The sequence below is a fragment of the Cheilinus undulatus genome, linkage group 15, assembly GCF_018320785.1.
Source record: "Cheilinus undulatus linkage group 15, ASM1832078v1, whole genome shotgun sequence".
In the NCBI taxonomy this organism is placed as follows: Eukaryota; Metazoa; Chordata; class Actinopteri; order Labriformes; family Labridae; genus Cheilinus; species Cheilinus undulatus.
This window is the reverse complement of record NC_054879.1, coordinates 40,632,338-40,645,059: the sequence shown is the minus strand read 5'-3', so window position 1 is coordinate 40,645,059 and position 12,722 is coordinate 40,632,338. Positions and strand designations below refer to the sequence as shown.

The 12,722-nt window shown below is 38.7% G+C and overlaps 1 long non-coding RNA gene across 1 annotated transcript in view; it reads left to right on the top strand.

Annotated features, from left to right (window-relative positions):
• The window catches only part of LOC121522153, an 82,159-nt gene extending 72,699 nt beyond the window's left edge, over positions 1-9,460 (top strand). Inside the window, exons 4-5 of the long non-coding RNA XR_005992953.1 lie at positions 2,257-2,374; positions 7,541-9,460. This is a non-coding gene — a long non-coding RNA (uncharacterized LOC121522153). The remainder of the gene's footprint in view (positions 1-2,256; positions 2,375-7,540) is intronic.
• Positions 9,461-12,722: the final 3,262 nt, after the last annotated feature.

Below are 12,722 nucleotides of genomic sequence, written 5' to 3'. Positions count from 1 at the left end.
GTTTGCAAGAAGTGCTACATGAAAATAAAATACTGCAGGAATACGACAAACACGAGGGCAAGACTAATGCTGAATCAGCTAAATAGTTAAATAAATATTAATATATCGCAGTATATGGTATCTCAATACTCACTGTATTGCAAAATGTTTAAAATGACTATAATATTGAATTGTGGCCCAAGAATTGTGATAATATCATGTAGTGGGGCCACTAGTGATTCCCACCCCTCGTGATTCTGTGTATAAAATAAATATTTAAAGTTGTATTCAAATTACCTTTTATGTGCAAGTAAATTATCTTTTGACTCTACGTGTGTTTATAGAAATATTTCTTTTTTATTATAAATGGTTAAAGAACCATGTATGGTCATTTTGGTGACCCTAATTTTCACATTGATGCATTTATATATAAATAAACACAAAATATATACATATATATATATATATATATATATATATATATATATATATATATATATATATATATTTTATTTTATCTTTTATTATTATTATTATTATTTTCATTTTTTTTTCTGAGGCAGTTTCCCTCAAATTTTAAAACAAACTCCACCCAAAATTTCTAAGATATTTCCCCCAAATTTCCAAATTTTAAAAGGAAATTCCCCACCCAAATGTCCAATAGAATTCCCAAAACTTTAAAAATACATTCCCAAAATTACAATGAAAGTACCAAAACAATTTCAAAAATTCAAAGCACACAAACCCCTTGTGTGGTTGGGCTCAGCCTTAGAGATGGGGTAAGGAGTTCAGACATCCCGTGGAGGTATTTCGGGCATGTCCAGCTGGGAGGAGACCTCAGGGAAGACCCAGAATGCACTGGAGGGATTACGTATCCTGTCTGGTCTGGGAACGCCTTGGGATCCCCCAGCAGGAGTTGGAAAGTGTCGTTGGGGAGAGGCACATTTGGGTGGACTTGCTCAGCCTGTTACCCCCACAACTCCAGCCCCAGATAATCGGATGAAGATGGATAAATGGATGGACGAACCCCCCAAAAGATCCCAAAAAATTTAAATGAAAATTCCTGAAAAATTTCAAAGCAAATTCTTCAGACATCCCAAGCAAATAACTTTAATGGAAATGCTGGAGGTTAACGCGGCAAGTTTCTTTTGCTGTGTTGCTTTAACATAGCTTGTAGCTTAGCTCTTGCCGTATTATTTCTTTCAAAGGTATCCCAACATTTTGTTTATACTGTATATCTTTCATCAGAAATAACAGAGTTGTAATCTAGCAGTCAAAATGACCTCTCATGGTCTTTCTAGGTTTGTAATTCTGGCTTTTCTAGTGTGAATCACTGTTTCCTTGCGTCTACCTTGCCTAGAAGTTAAAAACCTATTTATAAGTCTGTGCTCTGACAGAGAAGGTCAGATGAGACTCAAAGCAGCTACTTTGAAGAATTTAACTGGCTAAGAGAAAGGGGATGACATTGAAGGCAGCACAGATACTGCATCATGCATAATCTCCTAAAGCACACTGTCCACCAGGGAGGTGCTGTGTTTTTCCAACAAGTCCAAGATCTGCCTTGAATTGTAGGCTCTGCTGAGCGACTAAAAGAGGTATTTTATGTCGGGGACTATAAGAGCAACTGTGGTGGGTAAGAGGGGAAGCAGAAGAGGGAGAAAAAAACTGTTACATGAGGAGGACTGAGGACAGGCTGCAGGAGAGGAATGTGAGAGTTTGTAGGAGCACAAAAAAACATCTTTAGATACAAGAACTCTAACAGCAGGCGGGCTGAGAACATGCCTCCTCGGGTATCTGTGGCCCCCTCGTGTCCCCGTGAAGGCGTGGGGAGAAAAAGATGATGGCCACATTATCGGCCATCACCGAGGACACCTCACACCCCCCACGTGGCTGCCTGAGTGCCCAGGGCAGCTTTCTCCACAGCAGGCAGCTCCATAAATAAAGACACAGAACTACATGCTTTTCATCTCTGCTGCCACATGGATTTACATTAATGATCCCAGGATAATTATGTGCTATTCTTTATAAACTACTGCTGCTGAATTCTTTACGTTATCAGTCAGTTAAATGCACATCCTGCTGTGGACATGCTGCTTTCTTTTAAATGTGAATGCTAATTTAAATTCTATTTATTATTCGTTGGTTATCTTGTGTAGTTTGATGCTACATTCAGATGCAACACATTTTTAGCAGTTTTCCCTCTGTATTGTCAAGTTTTCAACCTTATCAACTGTGTACTAATATGGACTATGTATCTCTGTCTCTTGTGCTGTACAGAAGGGAAGTCAAAATACCTCCTGATGGGTGCTGACATACTGTGCTGGTGATATCACTTGAAGCCAAATTAATGAAACCATGGTAGTGATACAACGCCTCCTCTGCTGATGGACATACAGTAAGTGGTTACACCATGAACCCCTATGCTTCAATGACCCTCAAAATACTGTCATTATATGTGCATCTAGAATAAGGTATCAGCCTAAGGTTGTATAAGGTTGGCAGCAAGAAAGTCACTCTTGAGTTATATCTTGGACTTGTAGTGTTTTTTTTCACAATTAAGTTGACAACATATGTTGAAACCTATGAAAACAAAGAAGATGGGTAGTCCTGGACACCTTTGAGAGAAAGAATGGAAATGAACGACAAATATCTCATATGAAGGTACTCACCTGACAATCTAGGTGGGAGTAATGATACTGATTAGGGCTGAGTATCAAAAACTTGTACCAGTACCAACATACCTGATACCTTCTGTACTGACAAGACAGATTTTGGTGCTTTATTTCAGTACTTCCCTGCCCTGCCACTCCAAAGAAAAATGGATGATACAGAGCCGCTGACTTTTAAACCACTTTTTGCTTTAAAAAGTATTGATTTAGCACTGGTATCAGAAAAAGCCAAACAATACCCAACACTACTCCTAAGTGTTTGCGAGCTGCTATGATCAGCTAACAAAGAAGAGGGAAAAGCAGGTATCACAAAACACAGGGAGTAGAAAATTAGCTCCTGTAGCAAGAGCAGCATAGCTGCAGGACCAGCCTGCTCCTTATTGCTCTCCTCAGCATCTCAATGCTGTTTAAACAGCCTCTGGATATAAATGGTCGAAGATAAGGATGTTCCCAGGCGTCTATTTTCCTTTTCAACTAAACAGCCAGTTGAACTGAATATAACTGACTAGTCTAAAGAGGAGAAAATGCTCAGAAAACAGTTAGATTATGACAGGGTCAATGTGACAAGCCTGATATGCCGTGTAGAGTGTGGCAAACATTAGCAACTAGCTCAGTTAGCCTTTGTTCCTCTTTGGAGATGAATATCGTGCATACTGTTGTTACTCATCACTTCAGTTGAGTAGTTATATTTGAGTGTGCTGACACAAAGCTTCACTCTAGCCAACATGCTAACCGCTAAGCTACTCATATTTACGTCCAATGAAGTGCCGGAGAAAGCTCTAACAGGAAGGCAGCAGCCATTAACTGAAATTATGGCGGCTCCTAGTGGCTGGAGGCTTCATTATAATCTTAAAAGAACATTCTACCAGGATTTCAGGTTTATACAGATTGACAGGTGGTTAGCTTAACCAACTTATAAATCTTGTACTGGCTAATTTGATTTATGAATTTTACAGTTTGACCAGATAACCGTGTGCAACCCTGGTTGAGTACATAACATACGTTGACGCATTTTAAAGACTATGCATAGCTGTGTCGAAGTAGAGACACATTAGCTACACATGTGTATTTTAGTGCTCTGCTCAGGCTCCAGTACAACATCCCATCCTGCTTCCACCAGTCTGAGGTCCTTTACTGATGTTCACAAGTGGCGATTCTGCATGAGTAACCACTGCACCTGCTGTGTTAAGAATCACAGCCCACTTCATAAATCATAATAGAGAGCACATATTTAATTTCCAATAAGACACTAGGCAATTCATTTCTGTGTTGGTGTTTATTTTGCATCTGTTTTTCCCTCTTTGTTTCTCATGTTTAATCCCTCGCAGGCTGTACCAACAATCACAGGTAGTTCTAAATGACACCATATGAAACCATGTGTAGGCTGCATAGACTTTATGCTCTTTTATTAACTGATGAACTCAACCCCTACTGAACCATGACCCCAGAATCGTGACCTCAAGGAACTGTTCCACCCCAAGTATTTGGTTATATTTGGGTACGTCCTGTTGATCTCTGACTTTGTTACCTGAAAATACACGCTTTATTATTGCTCACTTGTAATAATTGCTTTTTAATGAGGAAAAGCGTCATATTTGTCTTAACCCGCGGCCTCCAAACTACCAAAGCCTCCCCTGCTTGCTAATGTAACCACGCATAACACTGTCTGATAAAGCAGCAGAAATCCCTCAGGTCAGTACAGTCCTCTCCAGAACAGCTTGTTGTGTTGATTTGAAGCAGACACATTTGCAGAATTTTCAGTGACTGTGTTGATGTTTTTATCACATGTTCTCTCACTTTTCCTCCCTCACCCTGCTTATCCAGTGGAGACTGCTGCAGGAACTGTATTTGTCAATATGGCTGTCGATCATGGCGCTACGCCCACTCTTGCTTGTATCAAATAACTAATTAAAATGGCTGCTCAGAAAGATGAAGTCTTGCACAGAAATCAGGGTAAAAAAACCAAACTATTGCAACAGAGTCCTGGTTTGAGAAAAATTGATCTGACATGTATTTTAGCAAAAATATTTTGGCATCATACCGAGACGGCAATCGCTCCAACCTTAAGATACAGTCCATGCTCAGTCCTATAAATATGATGGGTTGTATTTTGCTGCTCAGAAGTCAGACAACTTGCCTTGACTGTAACTACTGCTAACTATCAAACATATCGCTACAAATTACCTGCAGAGTATTCTGTAGTCCCCAAAGTGTGGGGGGCGGCCATCTAGTGGCCCCCGGAAGTACTGCACGTGAACTGCAAGAGGTCATTTACAGTAAACAAAAAACATAGTATGATTTAGTAAAAAAAAAACAAATCACAAATCTTGATTATTGAAAGTCAAAGAACTAGCAAAACACAGCCAGAAGATTGAACTTACATGCCACCTTTTAATCATTTACTGTCTGATGTAGAGAACCGGTGTCAAGGCTTTACTGGTGTTGGATTAACTGCAGCATAATACATTGAAGTAGTTGGAAATACGGCTGTAGTGCATTGATTATTACCACATTTTTATCCCTAAAACCAACAGTTATGACCCCAATTCCAAAACAGTTGGGACACTGAGCTCACTAAACTCATATTTAATTTACAATAGAACAAACAACATTCTAGATGTTGAAACTAACGCGTTTTACCATTTCATTAAAATATTAGTTCATTTTGAATTAAATGTCAGCAACACATCCCAAAAAAGTTGGGACATGCCCATGTTTACCCTTAGTCCTCTCTTTTTTGACAAACTGTCTGTAAATGTCTGGGAATGAGGTGAAGAGTTGCTGGAGTTTTTGGATAGGAATGTTGTCCCATTCTCGACCGATGTAGGATTCTAGCTGCTTTGGGTCTTTGTATGATGCACCAAATGTTTTCTATCGGCAGACCAGTTGAGCACCCGGACTCTTTTACAGCAAAGCTACGTTGTTGTGATGGATGAGGTATGTGGAGCATGCATTGCTTTAATACAGGGGTTCTCAACCTTTTCAGGTGCCAGTGACCGGGGACCCCCACTGTACCTGAAGGTGGTTGAACACAGCCATGCACATTCTAGAATATTCATGTGCAGACAAGGCCGCCCATGGGGGAAAATGGGAGCGCTTTATAATAATAACCACTCTTTTTAATAATAACCACTCATATCAAAGAAAATTTTTTAGTTCATTTGTGTTGTAAGAAGCCCTCTTAAAAGTGCATATCCTTTTGTTAAAAACAGAATTAAAATACGTTAAAAATAGCTTAAATGGGTTAATAATGGAAAAAAAAATGGTGGGAAAGGTGGTGAAATTAGATTTTAAAAGTAGTAGAAATGGGTTAGAAATGCCAAAAATTACAAAAAAGTGGCAAAAATAACCCAAAAAAGGCAAAAATAGGTTAAAGTGGTAAAAATGTGCATATTAAGTGGTAAAATGAGATTTAAAAGTGGCAGACATGGTGTTAAAGTGGCAGAAATAGGTGGAAACTTGGTGAAATGGGATGAAAATTGATATAAACGGGTAAAAAAGGGTTAGTGGAATCAGTAATAGTCAGAAACTGGCACAAATGGGTATATCAAATTGTGAAATGTGACTTCTAATACAACCAACAATAGGCAGAGAGTGGCAAGATTTGGTTTAGAAGTGGCAAAAACAGGCAGAAAAAAAGTGATGGAAAGTGTTTAAAATTGACAAAACATGGTAAAAATGTGTTAAAGTTGGTGGGAAAAAGTGGGAAAATTGGGTTAAAATTATGCAAAATTGGTGTATAGTGGCAACAGTGTAATTCAAAAATGTTCGTAGTCTTTTTAAGGCATCTGGAGACCCCCTCTTAGTGTCTCGCAACCCCCAATGAGATCCTAACTCCAACGTTGAGGACCCCTGCTCTAAAACATCTATATACTTCTCAGCATTGATACCCTCGCCAGATGTGTAAGCTGCCCACACCATAGGCACTAATGCAACCCCATACCATCAGAGATGCAGGCTTTTGAGCTGTGCACTGATAACAAGCTGGATTGTCCCTTTCTTCTTTAGTCCACACAGCAACCACATAAAGAATTTCACATTTTTATTCATCTGACCACAGAACAGTTTTCCATTTTGCCTCAGTCTATTTTAAATGAGCTCTGGCCCAGAGAAGACAGCAGCATTTCTGGATTGTGTGCACATCCGGCTTCTTCTTTGCACGATAAAGCTTTAACTTGCATTTGTGGATGGCATGCCTGATCCCAAATGTGTGAACTTGACAAGTCAATTAAATATAATTAAATTTCCCTGCCTTTAAAAGTTTCAGCTCTGACTTAAAGCTCCTGTGAGGAATTTATAACTGTTTTTAACCAGACTGAAATCAACAGCGCTGCCTCTTCATGGCCTACACAAGCAAAGAAGACCATCAAGAAAAAGGCCGTCTTCTTCCAGATAAATAGATTTAAACCATTGCTACAGGGTAAGTTTCAGAGGAATCAATAAGTAAGGAAATGAGCAGCAAATTGTCCAAACTGTTTGTTAACATTTTCAAGGACTCTTGATGGGTGTTACATTTGATCGCCACAGGGAAGCAATGAGTTTTTTTTTTCAGGACAAAATCAGCAAAAAGATAAAGGCAATGCTCTGTCAGCAGGAGGGCCCAAATTGTCACAATTGGAGACTTCCTCACAGGATTTTGATGGAGCCACAAGTAAACTTTCCCAGTTGGAAACTCTTTTCTGATTTTCCTGACATGGTGTGACACTCACACAAACGTTCTCCCTTTTACTTCTGTGGGACTACTTAATCATGTATTCATGCAGTACTGTGCATAAGCTGGACTTGTTTTGTTTGTTTTACACACATATTCCTGAACTCCTTGATATTTTTCAATTTCCTGTATTTTTTTCCTACTACCAAGATGTTGACTCTCTCCCTCCTTATCTTCAAAGCGACCCCCCTGGCCCACCATGAGTCCACTAAACTGCCCGCTCTTCATCCCATCCTGCCCTGAACCCAGACATTCCTCAAACACCTCCCACCTGGCCCCCTGTACTGATATTGAACTTTTCTGCTGAGCTCATTCCATCTGACCTTCAGTGGACTTCACATAGTCAGAACTGACATTTGACCAACTGCAGCTCCTGTCACACCCTCAGCAACCTGCCGGGATGGATCTCTCTTTGAAGCAGCTCCTGTGGTTTGTTACATTTCTTTCACAAAAGTCACACAGTGCTGAATTTAAGATCTAATGTGTGCCTATCAAGCACATTGGGATATTTTTGTAGAATCTGCAGATGTGGTGTAGGTGCTACATGGTTCTATTTCTTTTCATTTAATTTTCAACATTAAAACTCCAATGAGAAGTTTATCGCAGGTTACATAACAGACTGGAATTAAGATTGATGTTGTTTTATTCAGTTTGTACTGCTACTGCTACGGGGTAGGCGTCACAGTGTTTGATAGGCTTTGTTTACATCAACCACAACAAAACTTCTGAGTGGTGATACACAGGACTTCCCACAGAACTGACTGGACTCCTGAAAAACCCAGAGAACGGCGCTCTCCAGTGTCAATTTATTAATGAAGTCCATGCATGTATGTTGAATCAGTAGTATTGGTGCTAGCGTCCTGGATAACAGTTACTTTATTTTCAAGCTGAATAGTGTGAACAGCTATTACTGGGTCCTGATGTTGAATTTATTTATTTGTGAACCTTTTTAACCCCTTTTCATTACAATTCCTGCCACATTTGTTTTCACATTAAACCAACTTTGCTATTTTATTTGGCCAGAATTGATTATCTTTAGCGGCCCATTTTTGCCCCTTTGGCCCCCTTTAACCCATTTTGTATTTTGTATTTTTGTATTTTATTTTATTTGAAATAACAGGGTCAGTACATATTATTAAACACTTATGTGTAAATATGTAGGATTATAGCCAATGGCTAATTTCTGTCCTTTGACCCTGGGCAGGTTGATGTAAACATTGTACAGTCAATAAAACAGAGGTACAACAGCAATAAAAAGTAGAGAATAAAAGAAAGCATATAAGAATGAAAAGTACAGTAAACAACCTAGACAGACAACAAACTCATGACAGATCAGAAAAAAAAGAAAAGAAAACCTTGGGGATTTGGCTTGTTAAGTTAAAGTGCCTGTGTGCTAAAGTGCTTTATGTGCTAAAGTGCTTTATTTGTTAAAATGCATAAGTGCTAGAGTTTTTAAGTGCTGTTGTATATTGCATGTTGCCCTAATGCACTTAATTTGCACACACAGACGTGTGTGTGCAGGTGTTAATGCACTGGTTAGCATACATAGGTTTAATTATGTATGCACTATATCACAAAATTTGCATACATACATTTATGTAAGCATATAAAGTCACTAGAATGGCTAGTCACAAACAAAATTCCCAACAACCCATTACATAAAAAACTAGCACCAGTTACATCCAGTACACTTGACAATACACATGATATGGTAAATCCATTCATTCATTGTGACTGCAGCTTTGATTCTCCAGTAACTACATTTTTAAGTGCTTAGTAAAAGAGGTAAGATTGAGATGCTCGATAAGTAAAAACTGACTGCCCAAAGACACTTTTTCTAAATGGAACCAGACGGTCTCCTCTAGACCCTGCTCTGGTTGACCCATTTGTGTTAATCTTATTTTGCAATTTATAACCCCTTTTTGTTACTTTTAACCCATTTTGCTATTTTTTAACCACTTTTCACTATTTTTACCACCCATTTTCGCCCATTTCCAGCCTCCTCATGCTATTTTTGCCACTTTTCTTCCACAACCACTTTTCACCCTTTATTTCTGCTGGTTTTTGCCACTTTTTAACTGGTTTTTTACCTTTTGCCACCAGTATTTTCTGCTTTATCCCTTTTTCTGCCTCTTTTAACCTATTTTTGCCACTTTGCACAACTTTTTGCCTCTCTTTTCACCAATTATTTTACTAATTTAATCCTTTTTTCACTTAGAACCCATTTTTTCCATTTTTAACTCCATCTTTACCATCAATTTCTGCCACATTTAGACAGTTTTTGTTTGTTCAAACCATTTTCACTCCTTTAGCTGCCTATATGCCCCCTTTAACCAATTTTTGCCAATTTTTACCAATTTTGTCAGTTTTTTTCCTTTCTTAACCAAGATTTGCAGCTTTATCCCTTTTTCTGCCTCTGTTGACACATTTTTCCACTTTTAAAAACCTTTTGCCACTCTTTAATCACTTTTCATCTCTCATTTCCACCATCTTTTGCTACTTTTAATCCTTTTTGTCACTTATAACCCATTTTTGCCATTTTTAACCGCATTTTAAAGTTTTACTGCCCATTTTTGCCACTTTTAACCCAGTTCTTACCTCCTTATGCTATTTTTGCCTCTGTACTACCCCTTTTCACCACTTCTTTCTACTGGTTTTTGCCACTTTTAACCCATCTTGCCAATTTTTAACCATTTTTCACCATTTTACCATTCATTTTGCCCCTTTTTCCCTTTCGTAACCTCTATTTGCATTTTTTGACATTTTTTTTGCCACTTTTAACAACTTTTTTGCCTCTCTTTAATGACCTTTCACCAATTATTTCTGCCACCTTTTACTAATTATAATACTTTTTCACTTATAACCCATTTTGCCACTTTTCACTACATCTCACCATTTTAACCATCAATTTCTGCTACATTTAGACAGTTTTTGTTAGTTCAATCATTTTACACTCCTTTAGCTGCCCAGATATGCCACCTTTAAGTAATTTTGCCCCTTTTGACCCATTTCTGCAGCTTTTAACCCATTTTGCCACTTTTTATCAGTTTTTCACCATTTTTACCACCCAGTTTTGTCACTTGTTCCCTTTCTTAACCAGTATTTGCTGTTTAATCCCTTTTCCAGCCTCTTTTAACTTATTTTGTGCAACTTTTAACAACTTTTTGCCACTCTTTAATCACTTTTCACCTCTCATTCCTGTCATTTTTACTGCCTAATTTTTATCCTTTTTGCCACCTATTACCTATTTTTGCCATTTTAAACAGCATTTCAAAACTTTTACTGCCCATTTTTGCCACTTTTAGCCAATTTATTGCCTCCTTATGCTATTTTTGCAACTTTACTACCAGTTTTCACCACTTAATTCTGCTGTTTTTTGCCACTTTTTGCCTTTATTTTGCAATTTTTTTGTCTTTATTTTAAAAATGTTTAGAATTATTTCCCCCTTGAAGTTATTTCAATTCTTTCCACTGTATTCTCTAGTATCCTGACGTTTGTGTGCATCATGGCTGAGTCGTCTAGTGTGCGCGCTCAGAGGATCATAAAAAGAAAAATGGTGTTAAATTGTCCTTAAGTCCGTGGTCTCCCATGTTTCGTTAAAGATTCGAAAATCGCCTGGTGTGCGGCCAGCTTAAGAAAAATCTGATAAACTGCCATCACAGTTAAAGTCTTTGATAAAGGATTAACCATTAAAAAGGAATGACACATTTATTGATTCAGTGTGCCAACCTCAGCGTACCCCAGCTGTTCCACATTTTTCACCAGTGTTTCACAATTGTTCCTCTTTTTTGCTCTTCTAGACTGCCGTGACCCTTTGACTCTCCTAAATTGTTTTTCTTGTTTTATAGTACCCATAATTCCCCATGCTAGAGATCATAATGTAAAAATGAGATTATGTAAAGGTCCAATCATTGCTCTCTCATCATGCTCTTCTGTGGATTCCTCTTTGGGCCTTTGAAGTGCTATGAGACGAGCTGCAATGCCGGCTTTGAAGTTATCATCTCTCCCAGTTGGTGAAATTTCAGGAAAAAAAAATCAGACTTCATGGAAACATTTCAGGGGCCGCTGGTGGTCCAAGAACCCCAGAGTGGATTTCAGAGCCCACAATAAGCATCAAAATCAGGGCTTTTGTTTTGTGTTCCCTTGCTGCTGTGGCACCACCTGTTGGTCAAAGTCATGAACTACAAAGAGAGAGAGGAAGAGGAGAGGAGACAAAGAGGGTTGTGATGTTTGCTTAATGATGCCAGTCTTCAGATGTGACAGCAGAATAAAACAAGTCAACACAGTTTCCAAGTTTTGAGATTTATTCTTTTTTTTATTCCTGCAAAACTCAAATTACTGACTTGTTTGTAACAGAGTTTCAGCTGCGAAGATGACAAGGACACAGCAGTTAAAAGTCAGCCTCCTCTCCAGCTGTGTTTCTCTGTAATTGGATGGAAATCGAAGTGAGAAAGAGAAAAACATTTAAAACCATTATTTCCTCTCGGGTCAGGTCAAAGGCTCCCTGTTTTAAAGAGGGTTAGAAACTGACAAAAGAAACACTGGATTGCATTTAAGCTGATAAACCTTGTTAGCGGCTGACTTGTGACTGAAGAGGTGAGCGTGCGTCTGAGGGTGACTCATGCGGGCTGCGGCTTGTTGTGTAGGGTCAACAAGAACTAAGAAACAATTATCACCCACAGTCATGGTCAGAATGGAAAAAGCTATTGCTTTATCCTTGCCTCTGACAGTTTCATTTCTATTTCATGCAGCGAGAAGGAACCGCAGTGAAATTGCTTGCAGTAACTTCCATTTGCTTCAATTTGATCTTTGACACAAACCCTATGAGGAGGATTTTTCCTGCAAAAGCTGCAGTTTCTTTTAGAGAAATGTAAACTCAACATAAGATGTTTTTTAAAGGAAACATGCACAAGTCTGGCCGCTTTTTGTAACCTGTAGTTATCTTTATTTGTCAGCCTGAACCAAGCATGCAAGAAAACAGCATGCAGTCCTAACTCAAACCTCTAGGTGTCACTGCTTACCTGCAAAAGAATCGTGCTATTTCACCTCCACTTTTCCTTCCTTTGTTCCTTCCTCTCACTGTGACACAGGGACATTAAATGACTCACAGCTGGAGTAAATATAAAATCAATTCAGGCTAAAAGTGTCAAAAAACCCACACAAATTCACCATCAAACCTCCCTGTGATTTAATCCTCAACGCTCATTTAGATGCTCTGATTTTGCAGCTTTGCATGACAGTGTTTGTTTGATTTTACCCTCCTTATTGTTCAATCGTGGCACGTTGCAGACTCTGTTTTGAGTGTATTTTCCCTTTAAGTCTGTCAAACGCCAGCAGCACAGCTAGGAGAAATATTCTCCGCT